This window comes from Bos grunniens, chromosome 1 (assembly GCF_055505025.1).
Source record: "Bos grunniens cultivar Pamir isolate PY7600 chromosome 1, Bosgru_T2T1.0, whole genome shotgun sequence".
Taxonomy (NCBI): domain Eukaryota; kingdom Metazoa; phylum Chordata; class Mammalia; order Artiodactyla; family Bovidae; genus Bos; species Bos grunniens.
The window spans coordinates 95670964-95692893 of NC_141165.1; the positions used below are offsets into that span (position 1 = coordinate 95670964).

Sequence of the window (21930 nt, forward strand, 5' to 3'; positions counted from 1 at the left end):
TATTTTGATTAGTAAAGATGTATCTGAGTCTGGTTATAATGACCTAAAATTCAAAGCTGCAATCACATTTGCACTAACCCAATAGAATGTTTACATTGTCATGGAAAGTCCTCTGGCTCTTTCCAGTCACTTCTAACTCTCTCTCTCTCAAGAAATGACTTTCTTATTTCTGATATCTATCTCTGTAGATAATTGTGCTCCTTCATGGAGTTTATATCAATGAATCATACAGTATTGGACTTTCAAACTTTGCTTTTGCATGTAAATAAAGATATATCCTGAAGAAGGAAATGGCAACCCACTCCAGTATTCTTGCCTGGGAAATCCCATGGACAGAGGAGCCTGGTAGGCTACAGTCCATGGGGTTGCAAGAGTCAGACACAACTTAGTGACTAAACCACCACCACCAAAGATGTATCTGGATACTTTTGCTTAACATAATGTGTTGGAGAATCATTTGTCTTGTCATGTGAATCAGTAACTCATTATTTTCTAGTCCCAAATTTATCACATTCTCTAATTGGTGGGCATTTGCTTCTTTCTAGCTTTTAACTCAAATGGATAAGGTTGCTATGAACATTTTTATTATTTTTTTTCCAAATCTATTATGTGGACATATGGCTCATTTCATTTCATATTATCTCTTGGATAAAACCTTTAGGAGTGATACCTCTAGATCCACACAGTGAATTAATTAACCTTTATTGTGGTATAATTGAAGTATACCAAACTTCCCTAGTTTGGGCATATATATACTCTTGATCAAGATAAATATATCCTGTGTCAAGTATCTGTAATCCATTTACATCTAAACACTGCATTGTAGGAACACATGATTTGCTTTCTGACACTATAGTTTGCATTTTGTAGACTTTCATATAAATGAAATAACACAATTGTGTTCTATTTTTCCTGGCATAGTTCTTTCACTCAGCATAAAGATTTTGAGGGATAGTGAACATTGTTGTGCATTTCTGTAATTCTTTCTTTTCATTGCTGAGTAGTATTTCATTGATATACCACTATTTGCTTATCTATTCAACTGTTGATGAATATTTGGATTTTCCCAATAGTTTTTGGCTATTACAAATAAAGCTGCAATTAATATTTACATATATACATCTTTGTGTGGACATTTGCTTTCTTTTCTGTTAGGGAAATAACTAGTTGTAAAATGATGGAAACTAGTTGCAAAATGATGGATGATAGGAATATATTGAATTTTTAAAGAAACTACCAAACTTTTCCCAAACATATCCCAAAGTGGTTATAGCATTTCCATTCAAAGAATACGAGTTGCAGTTGTTTCACATCCTTATTAGGACTCATAATGGCTAGATTTTTTTTTTTATTTCTTGTGGTGGTAGTGGTGGTTTTTAAGTTTTAACTTATCTAATGGGTATATGGAGCATATCTCCTTGTTTTTGATTTTTATTTCACCAATGCCTAGTGATACTCAGCATCATTTCATATGCCATTGGCCAAATCTTGTATCTATTTCCTTGAGTTGTTAGCCCTTTTATAATTAAGTTCAAAAAGTTCTGTATATATTCTAGATTCAAGCTCTTAGTCTGATCAGTGTGAATATATTCTACCAGTCTGTGGCTTGTCTTTTTGATTAATTAACGATGTCTTTGAAGTTAAGAATTTTTTAATGTTGATGAAGTTCAATTTATCATTTTTTTCTTTCTTGTATGACTCATCTTATCATATCCTAAGAAATCTTATTTACCCCACAATCACAAAGCTTTTATCCTAGGGGTTTTACAGTTTTGGGTTTTACATTTAGGACTATAATCCAGTTTGAGTTAATTTTTATGTGTGGTATAAAGGTAATGGAAGATGTTTACATTTTTTTTTTTCATACAGGAATTCATTTATTGAAAAATCTTCCTTTCTCATTGAATTTCACTGGCACCTTCCTCAAAAATCAATTCAGATATGTATTTGTCTATTTCTCGACCCTCTTTTCTGTTCCACTGATTTATGTTTATCTTTTTACAAATATCCAAACTATCTTGATTATTACAGTTTTAACAGTAAGTCTTAAAATCAGGTCAAATAAATCTTCTAACTTGGTTCTTTCTTTTAATTGCTTTATCTATTCTAGAGCCTTTGCATTCCTGTAAAGATTTTTAAGTCAACTTGTCAATTTCTATTTAAAAAAAAGCTGTTACAAAATGGTCCCATAAGGACATTTATTACTTAGTGATAATGGGTAATCATGCATTAATTTATTATTTCCTTCATTCAGCATTAACTGTGGGTGTGACATATGCAGAGACTTATAGTGGAAATACGAATATGTATAACTCTAAATTATAAATGTACCATCTTTTAAAAATGGCACTTCAAATGAAGGAGAATAGTAGAAAACTTTACACTTTGTCATATGTGCTATGAAGAAAATATGAAAAGACTGTTGTAGGGCCTGAGACTAGGTTCTCTGTCTGGGAATGAGGGAAAGTATTTGACAGGGTGATTAATATATTGTTGTGTTCTATGTGTTTACCTTAGGATTTTTGTAGCTTAAATCATTCAATTTCATTATTATATAGATCACACATGTTGTTTTTATTATGTATTTATGTTTTGCTCATATTCAGTGGTTTTATTTGTCCTTATGTTAAAAAGATTGCTTTATAAATTTGATTCTCTTCATTACAGATTTTATATACAATAAGAAAATATTTTAAGACAAAAATAAATTTAATTTAATTTAAAAAATAAAGCCTGCTAGAATTTTGATTGGAAGTATGTTGAATCCTTAAGTCAGTTGAGAATCAGTTCAGGAATAATTTCCATATTAATATTGAGCTTGGTCAATCAATTTTTGACAAGGGCATTATGTTAATTAAATGAGAGAAGGTATTTTAACTAATGATTCTGGAATAACTGGATGCTCACAACAGGAAAAAAATGACTTCTATATCTACTTATCCCATGTTCTAAAATTAATTTAAAATGATCATACATTTAAAACTATTGCTATAAATCTCTTAAAGAAAATGTGAGAATATTTTTAACCTTATAGATGGCAAAAGTTTCTTAGAATCCAAAATGTACAAGCCATAATAGAGAATAAAAATCCTATTAAGTTTGAGATAATCAAAATTAAAAACATCTGCTCATCAAAAGGCATCTTTAAGAAAATGAATAGGCAGGAAAAAACCTAGAAGAAAACACTCAAAATTCATTTATCACAAATAAATTGTATCAAGAAATAGAAAGCACTCCTAAAAATCAATAATAAAAAGACAAACAATCTAATTAAAAATGAGCAAAAGTATTGAACAGACAATTTACAAAGGAAGATATATGAATGACCAGTAAAAACGTGAGTAGTTGCTTAACATCATTAATCATCCTGGAAATGCAAATTGAAAACTCAATGAGGAACGCAAACTGAAACTCCAATGTGATACCATTTCACACTAGCTAGAATGGCTAAAATTAAAGAAAAGTAAGACAATATAAAAAGATCTTGAGAATGTGGGGAGTAATTATAATTTCATATGTGCTATGGTTCAGGGGTAAGGAATCTGCCTGCCAATGCAAAAGACATGTGTTCAGTTCCTGGGTTGGGAAGATCCACTGGAGAAGGAAATGGCAACCCACTCTAGTATTCCTGCCTGAAATAGAAGAGTTTGGCTGGCTCCAGTCTATAGGGCCACAAAGAATCAGACAACTGCGCACACAGCTAACTAACTAGAAGTATTAACATGTAAAGTGTCACAAGCATTTTTTGGAAACTATTTGGCTGTTTCTTAGAAAGTAAAATATATCTTGATCCTTGAGTGTAACTGTAATTCTTATTTCAGCCTCCTGTTGGTAAGAGAGGCAGCCCAATGTCTTGACATTGTTTAGAGCCACAGATAAACCTGGCTGTATTGTTTGTCACCAGGAGCTGATTAGTGTGCCTCTCTTTTCACACAATTCCAGACCTTGCTTAAGATGGGAGGCGGGGGCGGGTGAGAAACAGCACCCACCTGGAAAGCCATGCCACAGTATGCTTACTTTCTACCTCATTGAGCCTCTGGGAACATAGAAGATACTTAACCTGTGATATAGACCGACTCCCAGGTCATTTTAGTCGTAGTTCAGTATGACTCTTGTTCTTTCTTTCTTTCTCACTTTCACCATTAGTGTCAAGATTAACCAGGTGACTGATTAGGCAGAATAAAGCTTGAAGAAAGTTAAAAAAAGACAAGGATGAACAAAGTAAGAAATAAAGGGGTAAAAAGAGGGAGACCTAAGTTGGCCTGGTGGACAAGGATTAATGCATTCTAGTGCTATATTTAAGGAAGAAGACAAAAGAAAAAGGGGAGAAATTAGACTTAATTAGTTCTTGTCCTACTTTATTCTAATAGTGTAATCAGTTGAGTTGAGTTGAGTATAGGGCATTTTCCTGTAGAATTCCCATATCTGGAACATGTCACTTTCCCTCTCTTTCTTTTTATCATGATTTCCACTGGTCCCTGTTAAACTTCATTTTGTTGATTTCTGATTACTTTTCCAATTTAACAATGTAATTTTGAATTCAGATGCTGTCCTCCAGAGTGCTGCCCTCCCTGAACCTTCCTGAGTTTCATTTGTAAGTTTGGGAATAACTCTATTACCATTTCATGGTTGGAAATATTAAATATGCAGTTTGAAATGCATAATAAAATTCCCTAAACTATTTCAAGGTTTCACAAACATTAAGAATGATCAAACCCATAGTGTCCTCATGATTCAAGGTTTAGAATTTTCATTTTGTGCTAAAACATCAGACTCTAATATGGTATAAATTGTTATTTACACCCAGCTAGGAGTTCTGATGACCAGACCGAAAGCAAAAACTTGGTATCATTCCAGTGTGAAGTTGGCAATAAGGAGCCAGAATCACTTGATAATTAGGGAATATGAGTAGAGCTGCACCTACAAACCTAATTGACGCAGAGATATTTGTTAAATAACAAATCAAAACTGCCAAGCTCAGATTTTTTTATTGCAACATGTAAACAGTTTTTTTTTTTTATGAATTATAGTCTGTTTGAAATATATGAAACATTTTAATTTACATCTGATGTTTAAAATATTTTCTTAATGAGGAACAGGTGTCCATCATACTTAAGCAAGCAGCTTTGTTTGTTGAATCTGACAACAGTTTTCAATGAAAGGGGAGATTGTCTCATTCACCTCAGATGTTATAATAATATGTTGAGAGTCTTCTCTCAGTCTCTGTTGCTTCACCTGCTATTAAGACACGTGCTACTTTCCTAATCTCTCTTCCAGTGTAATTCGCAGCATTTCCCAGAGCTGCACGTTGTCAACACAAGGATCCAGAGTCTCCCAGTGGAAGAAGCGAGTCATGAGATACCTGGATTCCTGGTTGCTATTTCTAGTTGGCCCCAAACTGAATGTGTAACTTGTTCAATTTGACACTCTCTGCTGTGCTGTGCTGTGCTGAGTCACTCAGTAGTGTCCAGCTCTCTGGCCCCATGGATTGTAGCCCATTGTCTCCTACATCCATGGAATTTTCCCAGCAAGAATACTGGAGTAGGTTGCCATTTCCTACTCCAGGGGATCTTCCCAATCTAGGGATCCAACCCGTGTCTCTTGTGTCTCCTGCAGGTGATGCAGGAGACACGGGTTTGATCCATGCGCAGATCTTTACCACTAGCACCACATGGCAAGCCCTGAAATCTCTGAACACCTTTAAAAAAGTTGTTTGTGCTGAACAATTTCTGATTTCTCTTCCACTCTTGAAGTATGTTCCTATTTGTTCCTTCCACTTATGAAATATGTTCCAATTCATAATTGTTATCATCCTGCTTTTGAAAAATGCAATGATGTATTACTCCTCAATACACAAAATAGTATCAGAATATCACTCAATGACAATAAAGAAGGTACATAGAGGTTCTGATGCTCTTTCTAACAATAATATAATAATATTAATAACACCTGACATTTATTGAATGTTATATGCCAAGCAGTACTGTAAGCCATGAACGTATTCATGTAATCTTCAGAGTGAACCTGATTGATACAAGAGTAAACTGAGCAGAGAGAACTTAAATCTCTTTCTGAGCAAGTAGGTAACTGAACTGATGTGACAGGTGGTGGAACCTCACCATCTGAATCTGAAGTTCATGAACTTAACCACTTCATACCCTGTCATTCAATGTTATGGACTAGGTTGAAGAAGGCACTTTCTGGTATTTTAAAGTTGAGAGACCAAGGAGCCTAAGTTAAGCAAAAAATCTTCAACATCACTTCAGTCTAGAGTGTAGACACCACTTCAGCATTTATGAAGAAAGGTGAGTGGATTAGAAGACAGACAGACTGGAAGTACCTAGGGAGGGCTATTACACTCAATTTCTTATGAAGCATATAATTATCATGTGGCAAGTGGGATTTAATGTTTTAGGAATATTATTATTAAATTTGTAAAATACTTTTAAAGTTGAATTTCATGATTCCAGGAAGTTCCCCCTGGATTTTATAAGCATCTATCTAATCTTTTAGCCATAGTTGAAAAGTACATAAAATTAGAAAAAGTTTAAGAAAAGTACATGCTCCTTATGAAAGATAACATTTGCTCTTGTGTTATTTTTGCTAAATAGAATTTAAATTACCTTACTATATTCCAGTGAATAAGTATACCATAATTAGCCATTCCTTTTCAAGAGGGCATGTAGGTTCTTCTGATTTTTCACCATTATCAGTCATGGGGATAATGGACATCTTTATATATGGATCTTAATCCATGGATACTTTGACTGAATTTGTAGAAATGGATTTACTTGATTAAAGTTGATAATAGGTTCTCTGGCTTTTAATGCATTTTGTAGGATGCACTTTTGAGCACTTTTTTCATTCTTTTTTTTTTTTTTTTTTCCTGCTGGAAATGGGATTGTGCCAATGAGTATAGTATAAGCAGCAAGTTAGACTGAGGGGTCCTGTGATGACTTTCAGATGTTATTTGGCATAAGAAAGTTATCTCCCACTGTCTCTCCAGAGTGAGATTCAATGACCAAGCTCCTCTTGTTTTTACCAGGAAAGATTACCTGGGGAAATCCAATACAGAACTTGAAACAAACATCTGAGAAATCTATTATTCCTGACTAACCATTGACATTGTAAATTCTCATAGATTGTCAGATACAGTAATTACTTACACTCTTTCTTCAGACATCCACTTGAAATTTGACCAAGAATTTCACACCTTCTGGGTAAATATAGAAAGTAATTTGTGTCAATACTGCTCAAAATTCTTTTTGACCCTTATAAGGAGTTTCAGTTATAGAAGGTATCATATGTATGATGTCAGCATTTACAATGAGATAAAGTTATATGACTATTTTATAGGTTAGAAATGAAATCGTGAGTTAAGTTAATGTTTACATGCTAAGTCCCTTCAGTCATGTCTGATTCTATGCAACCCTATGGACTGTAGCCCACCAGGCTTCTCTGTCCATAGGATTCTCCCAGCAAGAATACTGGAGTGGATTGCCATGCCCTCCTCCAGGGGGATCTTCCTGACCCAGGGATTGAACCTACGTCTCTTATGTCTCCTGCATTGGCAGGCAGGTTCTTTACCACTAGCACCACCCTAAGTTAATGCTTATGTCATTTAAAAATATTTTATTATGAAGACAACAGATTTTCAAAGTGCTTTTCAAATTTAATAATGATATAATATCCCTAAAAGTTTGATTGTTTTGTATCCCTCCTTGTGCAAGTATGTAGAACTGAGCTTTCTATAATGAAGCACTTACCATAAGTGCATCAAGTTCTGCCAGACCTCAGTATTTCGTTTCTGTGGCTGATTTTCAAATCTACTTATTTGCCTCAGAATCTTCTCCATTTCACTACTATATGTGACTAGCTAAAATATATTTCAAGTCTAAAGGGAAAGGCAATGTTCTTAGAACCTAAGAAACCCTTTTAAATGGGGAGAGAGCCTGGTTTCTTTGAGTCGTCTTTGTGTTGTTGCAAAGCAGGACCTTAACCGGGCCCCCAGAGTCAAAACAACTCTTGCTTTTCCAGATTTAAATGCAGCACTAATATAATAAGTTCAGATATACTAGACAGAAGGTCCATTATTAGCCATAGACATGAACTTTCAGATTTGCAAAATCACCTTAGTTTTATGGAACTTGAAAATAGAAATATATGGAAAATTTAGATTGAAGAATATTGGCAAAATTATATTTGCAAACTGGACCTATTGGCTGTTTCAAATAGGGAAGGATGTTCCGATTACTCACACCTTTGTGTGTGTGCTAAGTCACTTTGATTGTTTCTAACTCTTTGCAATACTATCGACTGAAGTCTTCCAGGCTCCTCTGTCCATGGAATTTTCCAGGCACAAATACTGGAATGAGTTGCCATGCCCTCCTCTAGGGGATCTTCCCAACCCAGGGATCGAACCTGAGTCTGTTGTGTCTCTTTACAACTAGCACCACGTGGGAAACCCTAAAAAGCCCTTATTTATACCTTAAAAGCATTTATAGGAGGTGCTCTGGACTGAATGTTTGTGTCACCCCAAAATTCATATGCTGAAGCTCTAACTCTGGTGTGGCTATATTCAGAGATTTTGCCTTTAGGAAAGTTATTAAGGATAAATAAGGTCATAAATTTGGGACCCTGATTCAATCGAATCAGTGTCCGTATAAGAAGAGATACCAGAGAGCTTGTTGTCTCTTTCGCCCTCTGACACACACACCTAGAAAAAGCATTATGAGGATAAAGCAAGATGGCCATCTACAAGCAAGGAAGAGAGCTCTTATGAGAAACTGAATTGGCTGCACCTTGATCATTAACTCCCAGTCTCCAGAACTGTGAGGAAATATATTTCTTTGTTTCAGCCACCAAGTCTATAGCATTTTATTATAGCAACACAAACAGACAAATACAGGTGGTTTCAAAGCAGAGGAAAGAGTCTGTAGATTGGGTTAGAATTGTGGGATACTTAAAGTAGGCAAAGTTTTGTTCTATTAGCACTCCCTGGAATCCTTGTATATGGTTTATAGTTAGTGTTATTTTATAATTATACTTATATTTTTTTCTTCCTGTGTAGTCCATGGGAATAAAAAGAAAGAAGTTAACATTTATTAGACACTTAACATGTGCCAGGCAACATTTCACATGTATTTCTCATTTAATCATTAGAAACATCTTGTAACTTAAGTATTATTATTCAAATAATTATAGTTAAAGAGATGAAATAACTTTCCCCTATATCACTTGATTAGTTAGTAGGTAGATTTGGGATAGAGACCCATCATATTTTTTCTACAAAGCAATTATCTTTTTTCATATTCTTTTCCATTATATTATATTATAAGATATTGAATAGTTCCCTATGCTATGCAGTAGGACCTTGCTTTTTATTTTATGTGTAGTAGTGCTTATATGTTAATCCCAAACTCCTAATTTATCCCTCCCCCTTTCTCCTTTGGTAACTATAAGTTTGTTTTCTATGTCTGTGATTCTGTTTCTGTGTTGTGAATAAGTTCATTTGTAACTTATTTTAGATTCCACATATAAGTGGTACCATATGGTATTTGTCCTTCTCTGTCTAATTTAGTTCACTTAGTATGATAATCCCTGAGTTCATCCATGTTTCTGCAAATGGCGTTACTTTGTTCTACAGAATAATAAATTCCATTGTGTGTGTGTGTGTGTGTGTGTTGTGTACACCACATCTATAGCCTTTTCATTACATAATATTAAGGATCCAGTCAGAAAATGGATCTGGAAGGGAATTGATTGTACTGGGAGTTTAAAAATATATATATAAAGGCTAGAAAGAAGATGCGGAAGCAGCCCAGCAAGTACCACAAGCAAGACATAGGTTCTATTTATTACCCTTGAGCTGGAGAATCTAAGGGAGTAAATAGTCTCACCAGAGCCCAGAAGCATCCTGGTAGACATTTCTTGCCTGTTCTGTGTCAGATGATACTGTGGAGGGGAGGTTGTCCAACACCAGGCTGCAGATCTGCATCTTCTGTCAGATCAGAAGCTGCATAAAATTAGAAGTAAAAAGTATGTTAGTCACTCAATCATGTCACTTTTTGTGACCCCATGGACTGTGGCCCATCATGCTCCTCTGTCAATGAAATTTACCAGGCAAGAATACTAGAGTGGGTAGCCATTCTCTTCTCCAGGGGATTTTCCCAACCCAGGAGTCAAACCCTGGTCTCCTGCATTGCAGGCAGATTCTTTATCATCTGAGCCACCAAGGAAGGCCTTGCTCAGTCGTAACCAACTTTATGTGATGCTACAGACTGTTGCCCACCAAGTTCCTCTGTCAATGAGATTCTCCAGGCAAGAATACTGGAGTGGGTTGCCTTGCCCCCTTCCAGGGGATCTTCCTGACCCAGGGATCAAACCCACATCTCTTACAGCTCCTGCATTGGTAAGAAGGTTCTTTACCAATAGTCACCTGGGAAATCCAAATTAGAAATAAAGTGCATAGTAAATGTAATGAGCTTAAATCATCCTGAAACCATCCCCCAAACTCCAGTCCATGGAAAAATTGTCTTCCAAGAAACTGGTCCCTGATGCTAAAAAGACAGGGGATCACTGATCTAACAAGAGCCAGAGCTACTGCTCTAGACACCATCCAGGCAGAGAAAAAGAAAAAAAATATCATTCTGGCTTTTTTCTCTTCACATTCACCAGTCTTATAGCAGTGTCTGTCATTAGTCAAACTTCAGGAAGAAGCAAAAGGCTCAGGAAATGTGGAACAAGACAGAAAAGGAGCAAGTAATATTCATATTAATAGATCTGAGAGCAAATAACCTGGGCTGGCTGTTCGTGTTGTCATCTAAGTGACAGAGAGTCTCAGATCATGTAACTTTTTTACATTCTTCTTAAATCCCAGGAAAGTGTTATGTTCATACTCACATCTTGATACCCGAAGGGGCCTTCCTACTTGTGTCAACTTTCATTTTACACATTGCAAAACCGTGGTATAAAAAGGTAAATTTATTTAGTAAAAGTCAAATAGCAGGTAACTAGCAGATCCAGAATCAAATCCAGGAAATCTGAAACCAAGTCCAGTTTCTTTCCATTTCAGCTTAAAATCCTCAATAAATACTTGTCAAATTGAATTGAACTGAACTGATTCAGCCGAGGTGATTATGGTGAAAGGAAAATTGCAAGCTTCCCAAATCACAGCAATATGTTGTCATACAGTACCACAATGATACTGTGTAGATAAAGAAAATTCCTGGTCAAACCATCATCATAAGCCTTTCTTATCATTAATCATTGCTCATCTTTTTGTTATTTTTTTCTATATATAAATTTCTTTATATTTTGTTATTTTTTTCTATATATATATTTCTTTAAATTTTGTCTTGCAGTCAGTGGAAACAGAACAACATTTAATTTATTTTAGATTACTGCCTGGTTTGTCTAAACAGTCTACTATAAAGCTGATGACTATCAAAACTATTAATATAAACGAAGTCAATCCATATACCAACCACATGTAAGGAACATGTAGTTTTTATTCTGTTTTTTTTTTCTTAAATGAACATGATTTGAGCATTTTTCTTGGCTCATTACATCTGAGATTAATCCCACCTTGTCCTTAGTTTCTCATAACTTCAGTGTAGTAACTAAAAAAGATTCCTTTCACCCCCCCCAAAAAAATCTATGTTTATTTCACATCATAAAAATTTGCAGTAATTTCTTCTCAGAATTCTTTTTTATATTTCTCAGTGAAGTCAGAAGAGAGGTGAGGTTATATTTCTGTTTTCACAAAACTTGCTTTGGCAAAGGAAAAGAAAGGTGAAACTTTATTTTATATTCTTTCTTTGTGTTCTCCAAGGCCACCAGACTGCAATATCCCAAATCATAGAATTTAGTTACCTTAGCTATGGAATTGAAAATAGTTTTTTTTGTGGACTAAAACTTATATATTAAAATAAGCTCCCATCTAAAACTGACTGTCCCCCCAATCTCTTCCTCCTTCTAGTTGATCACCTCTCCTCATCCCTTTTCCTCTCTTGCCCTCCCTCCCTCTCTCCCTCATCCCCCTCTCTTTCTTTCCCCCTGTCTCCCCCTCTCTTCCCCCTGAGAGAGCACTGATATGTTACTATAAGCTCTGTCCTCAAATGACAGCAGTTTAGATAATCCTGAGAAACAGTCAAGCTAGGTTCATTACGTGACTCTACTGTACATTGCCAGTGTCTTCTCCTTTCCTCCAGATTCTTTTCTAACCCATAAGGTGGGGTTTTCATTTATTTGTAGCAGCATAGCCTCATCCCAGTTGTCATTCACAGAGAGTTAGTAGCTCTGTCTGTTTTTCATGGAATTAGGAATATCACTCTCCCCACTCACTCCCCACCATCATATATATACACCCCCAATTCTCTATAGCTTTCTTAAGTGAATAGTGGCTTCCGTCCATTTATGTACAGAGGCAGAAATATCTGACTAGTAAGAGTGAGTCTATCGGTCTCCATACTGCAAATTCCAGGAGTCACCTGTCACAGAATGGTCTCTGTGAACTGCATCCCCACAGCATTGTGCAGTACACAGCCACTGATGTAGACTCCCAGGAGTTATGCAAAAGGACATCTTAGCAATCGTATAAACAATGTGGTCTCAAAATCAGTGAAGATTTGTTAAGATTATAAGACAGTTCTGATCATAATTCCTTAGGCTATATACCAATGTCTAACTTCCAAGTCCCTTTTGCCAGGCATCTTGAAAGTCTACATGTTCTCATGGCATCCAACTTTGTCTTCTTTCATTCAAGAGTTCCAGTCCCCTTTCAGCTAATCCTAAGCTTCTTCCAGACTCCTCCTCATTCTCCTAACAGTCCTCTACCTCCTACTGGACTATCTGTGTTCACCTTCCATTTGTTATTTCCACCATGTAGAACTATTTATGTTATGTCCAGAAAGAGACAAAGGTCTCTTTTGTTTATCAGCTATCTATTAACCTTTGCTCATATAAATAATTACATGACAGTAAACTGATTACTTCCAATATATATGCATAAGAAAATCAGACAGTATCGTTTACCAAAGCTTATTTTTCATGAGAACCTGCAGGAGCAATTGTTATTAATCAGACTTACAAGGTATCTATCCTTTAAATTGTTAATGGAGACATAAGAATGCATTAATAAGGTCCCGCAAGCACCTGTTTATGCTGAAAATAATTATATTTTCTTTTCAGGAAAAAGGACAGCAGTAACTAGCATTCATCTCTGTGGAGATTTGTTCAGAACTATTCACAGTGTTAGGCAATATCCTGTCCTATCACTGTGCTTTTTCCAAAAGATCATTTATTCAGCATAAGGGACTACCCTGGTCTACAACAATTTTTTTTCTTCATATTTTTTTTAACTTTACAATATTGTATTGGATTTGCCATATATCAACATGAATCCACCACAGGTATACACGTGTTCCCCATCCTGAACCCTCCTCCCTCGTCCCTCCCATACCATCCCTCTGGGTCGTCCCAGTGCACCAGCACCAAGCATCCAGTATCATGCATCGAACCTGGACTGGTGACTCGTTTCATATATGATATTCTACAACCCTTAAAAAGCTGGAAATAGAACTGCCTTATGACCCAGCAATCCCACTGCTTGGCATACACACTGAGGAAACCAGAATTGAAAGAGACACGTGTACCCCAATGTTCATTGCAGCACTGTTTATAATAGCCAGGACATGGAAGCAACCTAGATGTCCATCAGCAGATGAATGGATAAGAAAGCTGTGGTACATATACACAATGGAGTATTACTCAGCCATTAAAAAGAATACAACAATTTAAAAACAGTTCTAGATCCAGAGTGGTTAACTATAACCCATAGTCACTTGACTAGTTAGTTAATCACAGAATGAAGTCTTGACCTCAGACATTCTGAATATCTATAGCATTGTATTATTTATCTTTTTAAAAGAGTGTAAACTAAGCAATGTCCCTTTTATTTTCTCAACCTGACAAAAAATCTAATTAAACAAAGAACTGTGTTAAAATAACACATTTTCTCTTCTGTTTTGGGTTTTTCATCAACTGGTACCTTTATGTGGGTCAACCTGTGAAATAAGAAACAGGTCTGCTTAGTAAGCCTTTTCACCATTGCTGCAATCTCCCCAATAATAATAAAAGTCTATTAAAATGTCCTACCTGTGAGTGGGTAAAGGATTCACAGGACACATGGGTTCAATTCCTGGGTTGGGAAGATCTGCTGGAGAAGGGAAATAGCAATCCATTCCAGTATTCTTGCCTAAAAATTCCCACGGACAAAAGAGACTGGCAGGCTACAGTCCAAAGGGTTGCAAAGAGTTGGACATGACTGAGCAACTAGGCGCACCAGTGACATGACCTCCAATTCTGCAGAAACCATTAACTCGGATAGACCTTTGAAATGTATGGGCAACACCTAGAGTTCTGTATGGATCTCCATACATATTAGGGTTTATCCTTTAAATTTTTTATTTTCTGGTTGGACACTAATGCTAGCTTAGATATGCTCCCCTTTCCTTTCATCATCTTCATGAGAAGTTTTTGTTGCTGTTACTGTCATTTTAAAGGGAATGGGGAGGGGTAGAGATTCCTAATGAAGCAGTTTATTTTTTAGTACTTCAATAGAGAACAACTAACATGGACTGCAGTCCAGATGCTGGGTGATCAGCTAGGTTCACTCACTGATCAAGCAACTTGCTACCTTTAAGGAGTTTATGTCACAGATATTTTAAAATAATTTTACTTGTTATTTATTTGTTATTTTGGGCTGTACTGGGTCTTGGCTGCATTGCACAGGCTCTTTGTTGCTGCACAAAGGCTTTCTCTAGGTGTGGCAAGCAGGGGCTACTCTCTAGTTGCAGTGTACGGGCTTCTCCTTATGATGGTTTCTCTTGTTGTGGCACTCAGGTTTAGTGGTTCCAGCATGTGGGCTCTGGAGTACATGAGCTCAGTAGTTGAAGTGTGAGTTTAGTTGTCCTAGGGCACCTGGATCTCAGTTTCTGGACCAGGGTTTGAACCCATGTCCCCTGCATTGGCAAGTGGATTCTTAACCACTGGACTACCCGGGAGGTTCCTGTGTCACAAATTTGTACCTCAGCAATGTTAAAATATTAGAAGATATTAAGAAGAGATGGCAAGAATACACAGAAGAACTGTACAAAAAAAATCTTCAAGACCCAGATAATCATGATGGTGTGATCACTCACCTAGAGCCAGACATCCTGGAATGTAAAGTCAAGTGGGCCTTAGAAAGCATCACTATGAACAAAGCTAGTGGAGGTGATGGAATTCCACTGGAGCTATTCCTAATCCTGAAAGATGATGCTGTGAAAGTGCTACACTCAATGTGCCAGCAAATTTGGAAAACTCAGCAGTGGCCACAGGACTGGAAAAGGTCAGTTTTCATTCCAATCCCAAAGAAAGGCAATGCCAAAGAATGCTCAAACTACCCCACAATTGCACTCATCTCACACGCTAGTAAAATCATGCTCAAAATTCTCCAAGCCAGGCTTCAGCAATATGTGAACCGTGAACTTCCTGATGTGCAAGCTGGTTTTAGAAAAGGCAGAGGAACCAGAGATCAAATTGCCAACATCTGCTGGATCATAGAAAAAGCAAGAGAGTTCCAGAAAAACATCTATTTCTGCTTTATTGACTATGCCAAAGCCTTTGACTGTGTGGATCCCAATAAACCGTGGAAAATTCTTTAAGAGATGGGAATACCAGACCACCTGATCTACCTCTTGAGAAATTTGTATGCAGGTCAGGAAGCAACAGTTAGAACTGGACATGGAACAACAGACTGGTTCCAAATAGGAAAAGGAGTACATCAAAGCTGTATATTGTCACCCTGTTTATTTAACTTATATGCAGAGTACATCATGAGAAACGCTGGACTGGAAGAAGCCCAAGCTGGAATCAAGATTGCCGGGAGAAATATCAATAACCTCAGATATGCAGATGACACCACCCTTATGGCAGAAAGTGAAGAGGAACTAAAGAGCCTCTTGATGAAAGTGAGAGTGGAGAGTGAAAAAGTTGGCTTAAAGCTCAACATTCAGAAAATGAAGGTCATGGCATCCGGTCCCACCACTTCATGGGAAATAGATGGGGAAACAGTGTCAGACTTTATTTTTCTGGGCTCCAAAATCACTGCAGATGGTGACCGCAGCCATGAAATTAAAAGACACTTACTCCTTGGAAGGAAAGTTATGACCAACCTAGATAGCATATTCAAAAGCAGAGACATTACTTTGCCAACAAAGGTTCGTCTAGTCAAGGCTATGGTTTTTCCTGTGGTCATGTATGGATGTGAGAGTTGGACTGTGAAGAAGGCTGAGCACCGAAGAATTGATGCTTTTGAACTGTGGTGTTGGAGAAGACGCTTGAGAGTCCCTTGGACTGCAAGGAGATCCAACCAGTCCATTCTAAAGGAGATCAACCCTGGGATTTCTTTGTAAGGAATGATGCTGAAGCTGAAACTCCAGTACTTTGGGCACCTGATGCGAAGAGTTGACTCATTGGAAAAGACTCTGATGCTGGGAGGGATTGGGGGCAGGAGGAGAAGGGAACGACAGAGGATGAGATGGCTAGATGGCATCACTGACTCGATGGACATGAGTCTTGGTGAACTCTGGGAGTTGGTGATGGACAGGGAGGCCGGGCGTGCTGCGATTCATGGGACTGCAAAGAGTCGGACACGACTGAGCAACTGATCTGATCTGATCTGAGAACTTTTATTTCTTATTAAATTATAGTTGATTTAGAATGTTGTGTTACTTTCTGGTATACAGCAAAGTTATTCAGTTATATAGACATAATATATACACACACACATTCTTTTTCATATTCTTTCCTATTATGGTTAAGATATTGAATATAGTTCCTTGTGCTATACAGTAGGACCTTGTCATTTATGTATTTTATACATAGTAGTTTGTATTTTCTAACTTCAAACTCCTAATTTATTCCTCCCCCACCTCCTTTCTCCTTTGGTAACCTTGAATTTGTTTTCTATACACATCAGAGAATTTTATGTTGATTTGTAAATTGCCAAAACTGTAAATGTTGAATTCATAAATACTGAGTAGCAAATATATCTGGCACTCATTCACCTGAAATGACCACATCTAGCCTTTTTCCTGTTACCTTCTTTAGTGTCTCTGGTAAATAATTTTTTTAATATACATTTATTTATTTAATTGGAGGCTAATTACTTTACAATATTGTATTGGTTTTGCCATACATCAACATGAATTCACCACAGGTGTACACGTGTTCCCCATCCTGAACCCCAGTCCCAGTTCCCACCCCATACCATCCCTCTGGGTCATCCCAGTACACCAGCCCCAAGCATCCTGTATCACATGCATCAATCCTGGACTGGCAATTCGTTTCACATATGATATTATACATGTTTCAATGCCATTCTCTAAAATCATCCCACCTTCACCCTCTCCCACAGAGTCCAAAAGACTGTTCTATACATCTGTGTCTCTTTTGCTGTCTCGCATACAGGGTTATCGTTACCATCTTTCTAAATTCCATATATATGCATTAGTATACTATATTGGTGTTTTTCTTTCTGGCTTACTTCACTCTGTATAATAGGCTCCAGTTTCATCCACCTCATTAGAACTGATTCAAATTTATTCTTTTTAATGGCTGAGTAATACTCCATTGTGTATATGTACCACTGCTTTCTTATCCATTCATCTGCTGATGGACGTCTAGGTTGCTTCCATGTCCTGGCTATTATAAACAGTGCTGCGATGAACATTGGGGTACACGTGTCTCTTTCAATTCTGGTTTCCTCAGTGTATATGCCCAGCAGTGGGATTGCTGGGTCATAAGGCAGTTCTATTTCCAGTTTTTTAAGGAATTTCCACACTGTTCTCCATAGTGGCTGTACTAGTTTGCATTCCCACCAACAGTGTAAGAGGGTTCCCTTTTCTCCACACCCTCTCCAGCATTTATTGCTTGTAGACTTTTGGATCGCAGCCATTCTGACTGGTGTGAAATGGTACCTCATAGTGGTTTTGATTTGCATTTCTCTGATAATGAGTGATGTTGAGCATCTTTTCATGTGTTTGTTAGCCATCTGTATGTCTTCTTTGGAGAAATGTATGTTTAGTTCTTTGGCCCATTTTTTGATTGGGTCATTTATTTTTCTGGAGTTGAGCTGTAGGAGTTGCTTGTATATTTTTGAGATTAATTCTTTGTCAGTTGCTTCATTTGCTATTATTTTCTCCCATTCTGAAAGCTGTCTTTTCATCTTGCTTATGGTTTCCTTTGTTATGCAGAAGCTTTTCATTTTGATTAGGTCCCATTTGTTTATTTTTGCTTTTATTTCCAATATTCTGGGAGGTGGGTCATAGAGGATCCTGCTGTGATTTATGTAGGAGGGTGTTTTGCCTATGTTCTTTTCTAGTAGTTTTATAGTTTCTGGTCTTACATTTAGATCTTTAATCCATTTTGAGTCTATTTTTGTGTATGGTGTTAGAAAGTGTTCTAGTTTCATTCGTTTACAAGTGGTTGACCAGTTTTCCCAGCACCACTTGTTGAAGAGATTGTCTTTTCTCCATTGTATATTCTTGCCTCCTTTGTGAAAGATAAGGTGTCCATAGGTGTGTGGATTTATCTCTGGGCTTTCTATTTTGTTCCATTGATCTATATTTCTGTCTTTGTGCCAGTACCATACTGTCTTGATGACTGTGGCTTTGTAGTAGAGCCTGAAGTCAGGCAGGTTGATTCCTCCAGTTCCATTCTTCTTTCTCAAGATTGCTTTGGCTATTCGAGGTTTTTTGTATTTCCATACAAATTGTGAAATTATTTGTTCTAGCTCTGTGAAAAATATTGTTGGTATCTTGATAGGGATTGCATTGAATCTGTAGATTGCTTTGGGTAGTATACTCATTTTCACTATATTGATTCTTCCAATCCATGAACATGGTATATTTCTCCATCTATTAGTGTCCTCTTTGATTTCTTTCACCAGTGTTTTATAGTTTTCTATATATAGGTCTTTTGTTTCTTTGGGTAGATACATTCCTAAGTATTTTATTCTTTCCGTTGCAATGGTGAATGGAATTGTTTCCTTAATTTCTCTTTCTGTTTTCTCATTATTAGTGTATAGGAATGCAAGGGATTTCTGTGTATTGATTTTATATCCTGTAACTTTACTATATTCATTGATTAGCTCTAGTAATTTTCTGGTGGAGTCTTTAGGGTTTTCTATGTAGAGGATCATGTCATCTGCAAACAGTGAGAGTTTTACTTCTTCTTTTCCTATGTGGATTCCTTTTATTTCTTTTTCTGCTCTGATTGCTATGGCCAAAACTTCCAAAACTATGTTGAATAGTAGTGGTAAAAGTGGGCACCCTTGTCTTGTTCCTGACCTTAGGGGAAATGGTTTCAATTTTCACCAATTGAGGATAATGTTTGCTGTGGGTTTGTCATATATAGCTTTTATTATGTTGAGGTAAGTTCCTTCTATTCCTGCTTTCTGGAGAGTTTTTATCATAAATGGATGTTGAATTTTGTTAAAGGCTTTCTCTGCATCTATTGAGATAATCATATGGCTTTTATTTTTCAACTTGTTAATGTGGTGTATTACAGTGATTGATTTGCGGATATTGAAGAATCTTTGCATCCCTGAGATAAAGCCCACTTGGTCATGATGTATGATCTTTTTTAATGTGTTGTTGGATTCTGATTGCTAGAATTTTGTTAAGCATTTTTGCATCTATGTTCACCAGTGATATTGGCCTGTAGTTTTCTTTTTTTGTGGGATCTTTGTCAGGTTTTGATATTAGGGTGATGGTGTCCTCATAGAATGAGTTTGGAAGTTTACCTTCCTCTGCAATTTTCTGGAAGAGTTTGAGTAGGATAGGTGTTAGCTCTTCTCTAAATTTTTGGTAGAATTCAGCTGTGAAGCCGTCTGGACCTGGGCTTTTGTTTGCTAGAAGATTTCTGATTACAGTTTCAGTTTCCGTGCTTATGATGGGTCTGTTAAGATTTTCTATTGCTTCCTGGTTCAGTTTTGGAAAGTTGTACTTTTCTAAGAATTTGTCCATTTCTTCCACGTTGTCCATTTTATTGGCATATAATTGCTGATAGTAGTCTCTTATGATCCTTTGTATTTCTGTGTTGTCTGTTGTGATCTCTCCATTTTCATTTCTAATTTTATTGATTTGATTTTTCTCCCTTTGTTTCTTGATGAGTCTGGCTAATGGTTTGTCAATTTTACTTATCCTCTCAAAGAACCAGCTTTTGGCTTTGTTGATTTTTGCTATGGTCTCTTTTGTTTCTTTTGCATTTATTTCTGCCCTAATTTTTTAAGATTTCTTTCCTTCTACTAACCCTGGGGTTCTTCATTTCTTCCTTTTCTAGTTGCTTTAGGTATAGAGTTAGGTTATTTATTTTACTTTTTTCTTGTTTCTTGAGGTATGCCTGTTTTGCTATGAACCTTCCCCTTAGCACTGCTTTTACAGTGTCCCACAGGTTTGGGGTTGTTGTGTATTCATTTTTGTTCATTTCTATGCATATTTTGATTTCTTCTGTGATTTGTTGGTTATTCATCAGCGTGTTGTTCAGCCTCCATATGTTGGAATTTTTAATAGTTTTTCTCCTGTAATTGAGATCTAATCTTACTGCATGGTGGTCAGAAAAGATGCTTGGAGTGATTTCAATTTTTTTGAATTTACCAAGACTAGATTTATGGCCCAGGATGTGATTTATCCTGGAGAAGGTTCCTTGTGTGCTTGACAAAAAGGTGAAATTCATTGTTTTGGGGTGAAATGTCCTATAGATATCAATTAGGTCTAACTGGTCTATTGTATCATTTAAAGTTTGTGTTTCCTTGTTAATTTTCTGTTTAGTTGATCTATGCATAGGTGTGAGTGGGGTATTAAAGTCTCCCACTATTATTGTGTTATTGTTAATTTCCCCTTTCGTACTTGTTAGCATTTGTCTTACATATTTTAGTGCTCCTATGTTGGGTGCATATATATTTATAATTGTTATATATTCTTCTTGGATTGATCCTTTGATCATTATATAGTGTCCTTCTTTGTCTATTTTCACAGCCTTTGTTTTGAAGTCTATTTTCTCTGATATGAGTATTGCTACTTCTGCTTTCTTTTGGTTTCTATTTTTCCAGCCCTTCACTTTCACTCTGTATGTGTCCCTTGTTTTAAGGTGGTTCTCTTGTAGATAACATATATAGGGGTCTTGTTTTTGTATCCATTTAGCCAGTCTTTGTCTTTGGGGCATTCCATTTACTTCATTGTTTTGGGCTTGAGTTTACACTCGCTCTTTATGTTTCCTGTCTAGAGAAAATCCTTTAACATTTGTTGGAGAGCTGTTTTGGTGGTGCTGAATTCTCTCAGCTTTTGCTTGTCTATAAAGCTTTTGAGTTCTTCATATTTGAATGAGATCCTTGCTGGGTACAGTAATCTGGGCTGTAGGTTATTTTCTTTCATCACTTTAAGTACGTCCTGCCATTCCCTCCTGGCCTGAAGAGTTTCTATTGAAAGATCAGCTGTTATCCTTATGGGAATCCGCTTGTGTGGTATTTGTTGTTTTTCCCTTGCTGCTTTTAATATTTGTTCTTTGTGTTTGATCTTTGTTAATTTGATTAATATGTGTCTTGGGGTGTTTCGTCTTGGGTTTATCCTATTTGGGACTCTCTGGGTTTCTTGGACTTGGGTGATTATTTCCTTCCCCATTTTGGGGAAGTTTTCAACTATTATCTCCCCAAGTATTTTCTCATGGTCTTTCTTTTTGTCTTCTTCTTGTGGGACTCCTATGATTTGAATGTTGCGGTGTTTAACATTGTCCCAGAGGTCTCTGAGATTGTCCTCATTTCTTTTAATTCATTTTTCTTTTTTTCTCTCTGATTTATTTACTTCTACCATTATATCTTCTACCTCA

At 36.6% G+C, this 21930-nt stretch overlaps 1 long non-coding RNA gene across 1 annotated transcript; it reads left to right on the plus strand.

Annotated features, from left to right (window-relative positions):
• The first annotated feature begins 4076 nt into the window (after positions 1–4076).
• LOC147379956 (uncharacterized) lies at positions 4077–5530 on the plus strand. Its single transcript, XR_015134353.1, has 3 exons — positions 4077–4221; positions 4545–4594; positions 5278–5530. It is a non-coding gene; the product is annotated as an uncharacterized LOC147379956 (long non-coding RNA).
• The last annotated feature ends 16400 nt before the right edge of the window (positions 5531–21930 follow it).